Below are 9,476 nucleotides of genomic sequence, written 5' to 3'. Positions count from 1 at the left end.
CAGCTTGGGGGAAGGTTTTGTACCCTTTGTGTCCCCACTGGACACATGCTGCCTTTTCTTAGGCACCAGAGAAGCCACAGAGCAGACAGCTGCTGGAAGTGAGCTTTGTTCTTGCATTCATAAAACAACTCCTAATCACCCTAAACTGTTCTTTCCTGGGCACACGGTGCCTTTATACCTTATTGACTGCACAAAAATAGCCCTTTGCTGAACATATATATTTTATACCTTAAAGATTACTGCCTGTGATGCAGTTGGTAAAATGGAATAGAACTACGAGTGAATTATGATCTTTATCCCTAATGAGTAAAATTTGCTCACTGCAAATTCCTGAGTAAGACTGAAGAAGATAACAGATACATGCAACCAAAGTAATTCAGTCCCCAAAATTTCAAAGGATTTTGGGAATATGCACCCAGAGAGCTGGCTGTAAGTGATGAAAAGACTTTTGTCAGTAGTATGCAGCCTTACTTGTCCCATTATTTCCAAGTTCCTGCACAGAGCTGTCATTTCTGCAAAGTGCAGGGATTTGAAATGGCAAGCCAACAGGGGAGGCTCAAAATTGTACTGGTCTTCCACACGTGCCAAAAAGAAAAATCAATATAGCCCTTTCCTGGTCCCATGAAAGTCAGACCTTCCATGTTTTGAAGAAAGAAGGATTCCATCCTGATTGCAGCACACTTTTCTGCAAGGGCTTAGTCTCCTGAACCAGGGAAACTCCATTGATCTGTCTCCCACATAACATGGCTGGTGCCATTCCTTAGAATTGGTGCAGGAGATTTTAATGAGTTTCTGGTACTGAAAAGAAGGAACCACTTTCTTCATTTAAATCCTCTTATTTCCCTGAGTGACTGCATGATCCTGCCCTTATTGTAGACTCACAGACCTATAGGATGGTTTGCTTTGGAAGGCATCTTTGAAGAGTATCTATTGTATTTTCAGTAGCAAGGCTACTGGGTTTGAATTCCTAATCCAACTTTTTTATGGATGTTTTTTAATGTGACACTTTCATGAGATTGGAAGCAGATGCCAAGCCTGAGATTCACCAACCAGAAATTAACTACAGGGTTCAGCAAGTTACTGGCTAACCAAAATGGTTCTGATTCCTCTTTGTTTTAAATGATCTACAATTTAGGAGAGCATGAACAGAACAACACTTAAATTCTTTAATTAATTCAAGCTTGCATGAAGTTCTTGCTGAAGTTCAAGGCTTCAGCAAGTCATAAAAGACTCAAGAAGAGCTCCCAGAGACCTGAAAAAAGAAATTATAAATTACTTAAAGACCCACAGGAAGAATCTTTTCTGCGTGCATGAATCTTGTAAGATTTGGGGCTTTGGAGATTTCTTGTGCTTGGCATAGTTCACTCAATGCAGGGCCTCTCTTTGCATCATCCCCTCTAACCTGAACTGCTTTTCAGTCCTGAATCCACGTTCTTGCAGATACCACATCCACATGACCTCATTATCACCCAAGGGAAATTCACCTGGCTGCTTCCTCCTCACCCTGTGTCCCATCGCTCCCCCTTGGCCGATGGAAGCAGGAGTTGCTCCCTTTTCCCAAGAAGTACAAATGCGCGGCAGTGCAAGGCTCCGTATCACGGAGCTCTGGGCCGGGGCCAGCTGGCTGCCTGTCAGCACGCAATCCAAACACCGGCCAAGGCTGTGCTGGCTGCAATAAATCCCTTCAGGGCTGAAAAACAGGTCAGAGATCTCAAAGAGTACGGCTCTGCTTGGATAATGATTAACAGCAGGGTGGCAAAAGTCCCTGAGGCTTTGGCTGGCTCTGTGTGTGTGCAGGCACACACGACTACGTCAGTGGGAAAGTTTATCTGTCCTAAGCCCAGAAAACTCTTTGCAGGGGCAAAGCCTCTCTCCTGGCGGGCTGTCCACTCAGGAATACTATGGCCCAGTATTCCTGATTGTCTCTGCACTGGCAGAGAATTCCCTGCTGCTGCATTTTAAACCAAGAGCAGAAATAATCACAAGGGACAAGTTTAGTCTTCCTATAACTCCTATAATGAAAATATGGAAGACCATATTCCAGTCTCTGATTCATGGGCACAAAAATGGAGACAAATATAGTTTTCTTTCAGACCTCCTGAGAGAAAAATCTGCAAAACTGATCTGAAGAGACAGAAAATAATCATGAGTGTTTCGTTCTGTGCCAGTGAATGTCCTTCAACTCAGCAGTGCTGTTAAATTACTACTTTCCAAAGCAAAATAATTTAAAAATTATCTGTGTATCCTGTGCAAATTTCTCCTTTTCTTATTTTCTACTTCTTATTTTTTAGAGTCATAGATTGTAGGATTTTTTCCCGTGTTTTGTAAAGTACCTTATCTTTTTTTTTAAAAAAAACAACTGTTTTAAAAAAATCCAACTTTGCTATGTAAGCAGGTTACTCCTGGTGTATAATCTGGTGTGTGTCTGCATGTATTTATATCCTCATGTGATGGATCTATAATAGTATGTAAATGTGTTCTACTGTTAGATGGACAACTGTTTTTATGAAGAATAACATTGGTCATACTTTGGCTGAGGGGACCAAGTGGACCCAGCTAGGACAACACTGTCATTCATGATGAGCTCTCTTCTGAAACTTTTTGCAGTAGAAATTTTCCAAGCATGGTGATCACAGCCAGTCTGCAAGTTACAGCAGACACCTGCTGCCAGCCTAAAGCACCTGAAGCAGCCAGCAATAGGGCAGCAAGCCCTGCCGAGGGACAGGGAGCTCTGCGAGGAATGCCACATCAGGTTCCTTGGAATCAAGGGCCATTTCCTTCCTTTGTCAGGATCCTGACAGGCAATCTGATTTTAGCTTGAGTTTCCTCTATCCCAAGCCAGTGTCAATAGAAAAACAAATGGATCAAATGTGAATGGAGACCACAAAACTCATGGGTAATCGCAGATAACACTCCTTGACCTTCCCGCTCATAAAGTTGCATTACTTCCTCCTCCACAATGAAGATTATTTTTTATGTAGTATTTACATTAGTTTATATGGCTACATCCTCAAAACCTTTATTCAGCTATGTAAGGTCCTGCCAGGGGCCAGGTGTGGGTTTGCAAAGGCAGTGGGAGCTGTGCTCTCCAGTTAACACAGCCAGCTCTGGTTTGTGCTCTTGCTCGTGAGCTCAGGAGAGAGACTGGAAGGCTGCAAGGAAAAGAAATGCCCAGTTCTCAGACAATGATTGCAGACTTGGGTGAATTCAGGTGTGGGAAAGACCACTTCATTAACTTAAGCACAGCGAGTGGGGGGAGCAGAAAAACAGCTGAACCCAATTTCAGCATCAGAATATTTTATGCATATTGTTAAAATCTTATTTTGTGTGCATATGAAAGAGGAAGATCAGAGCTGAAGGAGCAGTCACTGGAATTAGGACTGCAGCTTTCCAGGTGCTTACACCAGTTGATGAAAAACAATGCTTCTGAAAAAAAGGGCTGATGTTGGTGTAACACTGGAGGGAAAGACATGTTTTCCAAATGAATTTCCTTTTATTCCTTTTATTCAGATGAGCATTTGTTGCAGGAATATCCGGAAATGTCTTTATTCTGGAGAAATAAATTAAACACTGTAAAAGTTTCCCCTCTTAAATAACCATTCTACTAGGGACTTGATTTTTTTTAAACTCTGCTGACAGGTTTATCTCTGAGGAGATAAATGGTTTAATTTGCTTTATGCTGTTACTTAGATTAATTAGCTAGTGTTTACATGGCTCACTAAAATATGTAAAGCTCTTTAAATGTTCATACTCTTCAAATAAAAATGGCTCTGGGTTCTTCCCAAAAGCCAGGTTTTAAACCTTGCAGTATCTGATGCTAGGGAGCTATGAGTAACAGCCCCTTCCCTTCCTTCCCTTCCTTCCCTTCCCTCCCTTTGTTCCCTTCCTTCCCTTCCTTCCTTCCTTCCTCAGCACTTCTTGTGTTTTCCTTTGCTGCCTGTTGCTGCCTGTATTTCAAATTTTTCAACCTCTTCTTAGCAACACATTTTCAAGGCAACAGTGCCTACACTTTTGTCACTAAGCCTCAATATTCATCACATAGAGACACAACCACACAGTTTTGGGTTTAGCTGATCTCAGTGTCGTGGTGCTCCTCCTGCAAATGCATGATGAGAAGCAGTCTCACCTGCAGTACAGCTGGGCTCTGTCTAGAGCAGATGCCTGCAACAGGTCAAAAAAGTCACTCCTATGATGCCAGAAGATTTTTACTTTTTATATATTTTTCACATATTTGTAGCTCTGTAGACTGTTACTGTATAGTTATATAGTTTCTTAAGCTAACTCCAGTATTTTGTTAGACAGACACATTCCTGGAATCCTATTCTAATCTTGCTTCTTCTGTGAACCAAGGCCATGTCACTTTTCCAGGTATTTAGACATAAACAGTGTGGGTCTAGAAGCAAGGTGGGAGGCTTCAGCGGGCAGCAGAACCAAGAGGGGAAGTACTTCATTAACTGTACTTCTAACTAGGCATTCTTGTCAAAGATGAGAATTTATAAACTTATAAAAGTGCCAAAGCTCTTTGTCATGGGGGCATTCTGCCATAAGTGCACCTGAAGGACTTTCAATAAAAGGTAACAGCTTTTTATCATTTAAATCTTGTTTGGATTGTGATTTTAGGGCTGAAAAGGCATCACCTAAAGAAGGCTCTTTCCCCTCTACAATGCTTAGGTGACGTAGAACTGTATTTTGCATTCTTCTCCCTTCTTATCTACACTGACTACCTGCACAGCAGGCAATACAGACTTCTTCTGGCAAGATACAGATGTGGATTGAAACGTGTTGAGGTGGGGACTGGACCCACTTCTCCATCCTCAGGGTGTGTGCTATCCACAGAGCTGGGCAGGAAAACTCAGGGAAAGTATTAGAAGAAGGGGCTGTGAGGGCTTTGTCTGTAGTTCATTAATTCTGGTGTCACCAGCACATGGGGTCTGCAAAACCACCCTGAGCAGCAGATGTCACCTCTAGCTCTAGGAGGGGGAAAAAAGGGGGCTATGATTTGTGTCAGTTTTTATAGCTATATGTTTCAGTGATGGATATTAAAGAAGAAGGTCACTGTTCCAAGGACTGTGCTAAGAATTTAGGGGGACCTGATGTTAGGATCCAGGCTACCACATTAAATGAACAGTGACACCAGAACCCACATATCTGGGGACTTTTCTATGTATAACCCAGACCTTCTGTGAATTTAAGACAGATGCTTAAATGTTGCATTGTCCTGTACCTGCCAACACAGACTCCTCGCATTTCATTGCACACAGCTGAATACTGCTGAGTGGCTTAGCTCTTTGACTCAAGCTGTGCCCTTTGCTTGGTTCAAGGGAGACCCAGAAGTGTGGTTTGTTACTGTAAGGATATGTCCAGCCCTTCCAACATTTCAGACATCTCTGTCCAGGGATTCAGCAGGCAGTGTCCTGTGTTCAGAACAGAGAATTTTGCATTTGTTATCAGCTGTTTGAGAACGTTGTGTTTCTGTAGGTATGAGAATTTGCTCAGTCTATGGTCCTGCAGATTTTCCACCTTCCACACTCTGACACAGTCCCCACTGTGCCTGTTAGCTCTGAATCCACCTCAGTGGGATACATACGCCTCCAAAGATTTCGCTTGGGTTTAATTGGCATATGTTGGCCTTACTTAGCATTTACACAGTGCTATTGACAAGTGACAAGGCATATTACTTTATGGCTGGAAAGATATGGAGAAAGCTGACAAAGGTGAACAAAGGTACAGAAAAGCTTCTGTGTGTGGAAAAAAAAAAAACCCAACAGGTAGAGAGAACTCTTTGGCTCCCCAAAAGACAGGAAGTTAATCTGGCAGGTTATAAATTACAAACAGGAAGAAGGTGAAGAAACCACCCATCAGCCTGTTCTACCGTGGCAGCAACTCACACAAAACCAGCAGGCTGCAATTTCAAGAAAAAATAAACAAGATTTATTTTTATACAGTGCAGAATTTATGGAGTTGCACAGTATTTAGATCTGTGATGTTCCCTGTGAAAGGACTTCATGGATGTAAGGTAAATGTGCATGAGTTTACATATGTTTTGGACATCCTCAAGGAGGTGAAATCCCCTGAGGTGTCTTAGGTCTCTGAGCCATAGATCACTGTGCAATAGAACAGATATTTTTGAAATTTCTCAGTATACTTGCTTGGTGCTTCTATTTTCCCTTGAACCACTTCTGTTGGTTTTCTCTGCTGGAGATGAGCATCAACATAACTTCAACAAGACTAAAATAGCCTTCTTCTCTCTTCAGCCATCTGCTGGGGACAGGGTGCTGGCCTGACTTGGTAAGGCTGCTCCTATGACCTCACCATCATCCTTGTGCCATCCTAGTTTAGTGACTAGCAGTGCTCTTCCAAATACTTTGAGAATTGCTCAAGAGCTGGATCAGGTAACTCCCATCATACTCCAGCTGCTGGATTTACACACAGTTAATTGCAAATAATCACACAGTTGAACAGGGTACTGAGATGCATTCTTGGAGCTGCTCTGCTGCCAAGGGTCTGGCAGTGCTCCTTGAACTCAGGGATGCTGAGGATTAGGAGGAGGAATGCAGCCCCATCAACCTGCCCTTACACTTCCTCACCTCAGGAAAACAAAGGGTGAATTTCTGACTATGCCATTTCATCTTTGCCACTCGATCACCTGTTTTTCCCTTTCCTTCTTTTCCATTTTCCCTGAAAGCGAACAAGTCCTTACAACACCACCAAAATGCCAGCAACACTTTAGCATTTTACCCTCACAGCAGCCTCTGAGCACAAAACTCCCAATCATTAAAGCCACTCAAGCCTGGCCCCTGATCCTGGCTCCACAGTCCCACTGTTTAATACAAGTGATAAGCCGTAATCACTGTGGTGCCGAAGCAGCACCAGCACAGCTCCCAGAGCTGCACAGCAAACCGTGGCAAACCAGTGTGGCAAAAGCAAGAATGGATGCTCCTGCTAAAAATGGGGCTTGTGGCAGCAGCTACAGCTCAGTGGGACCATGGAGGCTGACTACACCGTGGAGAACTGGGCAGGAGGATGAGAGACGTAAGAAGGAGGTGATACGTGCTGTGTGCTGGGTGACCCAGAAGGATGAGGCCTGAGCAGAGACTGCCATGGTAATGCAGCTCAGAGGGGCCCTGGCTGCAGTCAGTCCCCCAGCATGACAAGGCGCCGCAGCACCAATGCCGAATGCTTTGACTGGACCGTGTGGGGCACAGACATGCTGAGCTGGACAGAGACCAGACCTTCTATTTGAAGGGGTATAAGAGCCCTTCAGTGGTAGTACAGGGGACAGCCTGGCCTGCAAAACAGTTCTCATTCATTCATTTGGGCATCATATCTCAGGAGTAGCGAAACATGGCTGTGGAGCTGGGTTGCTCCCTTAGGATTTGCTATTTGCAATACTGACTACCCAGCAGCATGCATGCCCTGCCCAGCAGAGCCATCAGCAGCATTGCCTTGCTACAGGGTGATGCTTACTGCTTTCTGTTCCTCTGGACCAGTGTGCTGCGTTTCACCCTGACTGAGCCGGGGTTAACCTGGCAAAGGCGACAAAGTGGTTGTGGGACAGATTTAGAGCTGCTTCAGGAGCTGTGCTCAGCCCTGTGCCTCCCACAGCCTACTTGCCTGCGGACCTGCCTTGTGTCTGACTCCAGCATCAATGGCAATAATCCTGGCTCCAGCTCTGCTTTTGTCTGGAGGGCTCACAAGAGCTCTCACTTGTGCTGGTTCCTCAGGGTCTGACAAGCCACGAGCTCAGCTATAGCTCTTTGCTAAGAAAAGTTGCTGAAAAGGGTCCTTGTCTCTGTCTGGCTATATGCACTTTCATGGCATTTATACAGACACAATTTTCTTTGAAAGCTCTGTCCCTCTGCCAGGTCAGACTGAACTCAGCCAACATTTTACACTCAACATGGAGGGGACATTGCCAGCTCAACCTCTCTGTGTGCTCAGACCAAAGAAGGAAATAAGTAGTTACCAACAATTAACTTCCCATCTTGGAGGGCTCGTGAAGAAAAGTCCAATATGGGTCTGCTCCAATTAGATATCATTCTGTGGGGTCATTTATAGGACAATGGGTAACAGTTTTAAACTAAAAGAGGGAGATTCAGGCCAGATACAAGGAAGAAATTCTTAACTGTGAGAGTGTTGAGGCACTGGAACAAGTGACAGGGATGGAGATGTCACAAACTCCAGTGGTTTCTGTGCAGAGGGCCCTGGCCTTACTGCTTGCACCCAACCTGGTGCACAGCGAGGCTTTGCTGCAGAGCCAATTTACTTTTGAAAATAAGACACTTTCCCCAGCATAGTGATGACTCCAGGGAAACTGTAGGATCCATATGTATGTCAACTACAGGCCCTTGAAAAACAGGTGAGACAAAGTTCTGTCAGAAGGCAGACAACCCATTCTATCCAAGCAGACAAATTACACTAATTAATCTACTTCAGCCTATTATTCTTAATCTCTGCTTGATAAAAAGCAAAAATCTTGACACTTTTTTTTTCCATAAAGGGACATAAAAATATCTGAAGCCACCTCTTTCTGCTTGACTTTGACTTTAGGAAATCACACGATCATGCTGGGAACTTCTCTATTAATTCTATCAGTGCTTGGAAACCAAACACCCTGAGGCCTTAAAAATGCCATCATTGGGCAGGCTAAATAGGTAAACATGTATTCATGAGCCAGAGAGCTGGCAGGATGCATTGGGTAGAAAAGTCTTTAAGGGAGATCCTCCTTAATAAAAGACAATTATAACAATATGTGACCATAGCAACAGCAAAGCTGCATGCAGAATGGAAGAGGCATATATTCCCTTTAGCAGATGGATGTCTCCCATTGAAATTATGTGCTGAAAGGCTAACATCAAAGATTTGCTCAGAAAATTGTTATCTCCGAATGCTCTGTGCATACACTACTCCCCTGAGCCTTGGCAAAGCCTTTTTTTTTTTTTTTTTCCATTTTACAGTGCAAATGGTGTTTAATGGGATAGATCTGGATTGTTTTTTAGAGGGCAAACCTGGGAAATCTACAGAACAGCAATGTTTTCTCCTGCTGGATCTCCTTTGGCAGTAATGTTGGATCTCCCCACCATCCCTTAGCTGATCCCTCCGTTTCACTCCTTCAAGTAGTTTGGCATCTCTAAGCTGGTGTAAAAAGAGGAAGGTTATGAAAACAGGGAAACAGAATTCTTTGAGAAATAAATAAACAGCTGCCTGTTTTTCTCCATGCTGCATTTGTTCTTTTTGGAATGACAGAGGGCACAGGAGTTTCCCTTCCCTCTAAGAAGCAGAGTCACCAAGCAGAAAAAAGCCATCCCGCTGGCAAAAGGAGGTCCTGACAGCCTTTGATTTTAGTATTTACTCCTCCCTTTCGATTCCCTGCATGAAGTATTTCCAGGTGACCCTGTGTGAGTCAATAAATAATATATCATTCCCAGGTGAAAAAAACCTGGCTACGTCAAAGGCGCCTCTCAGTCTGAGGCTGG

The 9,476-nt window shown here is 43.8% G+C and overlaps 1 long non-coding RNA gene across 1 annotated transcript; it reads left to right on the top strand.

The window, feature by feature from the left end:
* The first annotated feature begins 5,233 nt into the window (after positions 1 to 5,233).
* LOC137466522 (uncharacterized) lies at positions 5,234 to 9,220 on the top strand. The gene is made up of 2 exons (XR_010995198.1): positions 5,234 to 6,603; positions 8,958 to 9,220. It is a non-coding gene; the product is annotated as an uncharacterized lncRNA (long non-coding RNA).
* The last annotated feature ends 256 nt before the right edge of the window (positions 9,221 to 9,476 follow it).

The sequence above is a fragment of the Anomalospiza imberbis genome, chromosome 2 (genome assembly GCF_031753505.1).
Source record: "Anomalospiza imberbis isolate Cuckoo-Finch-1a 21T00152 chromosome 2, ASM3175350v1, whole genome shotgun sequence".
In the NCBI taxonomy this organism is placed as follows: Eukaryota; Metazoa; Chordata; class Aves; order Passeriformes; family Viduidae; genus Anomalospiza; species Anomalospiza imberbis.
Note: the sequence above shows the minus strand (reverse complement) of the source record. Positions and strands in the feature narration are given on the sequence as shown.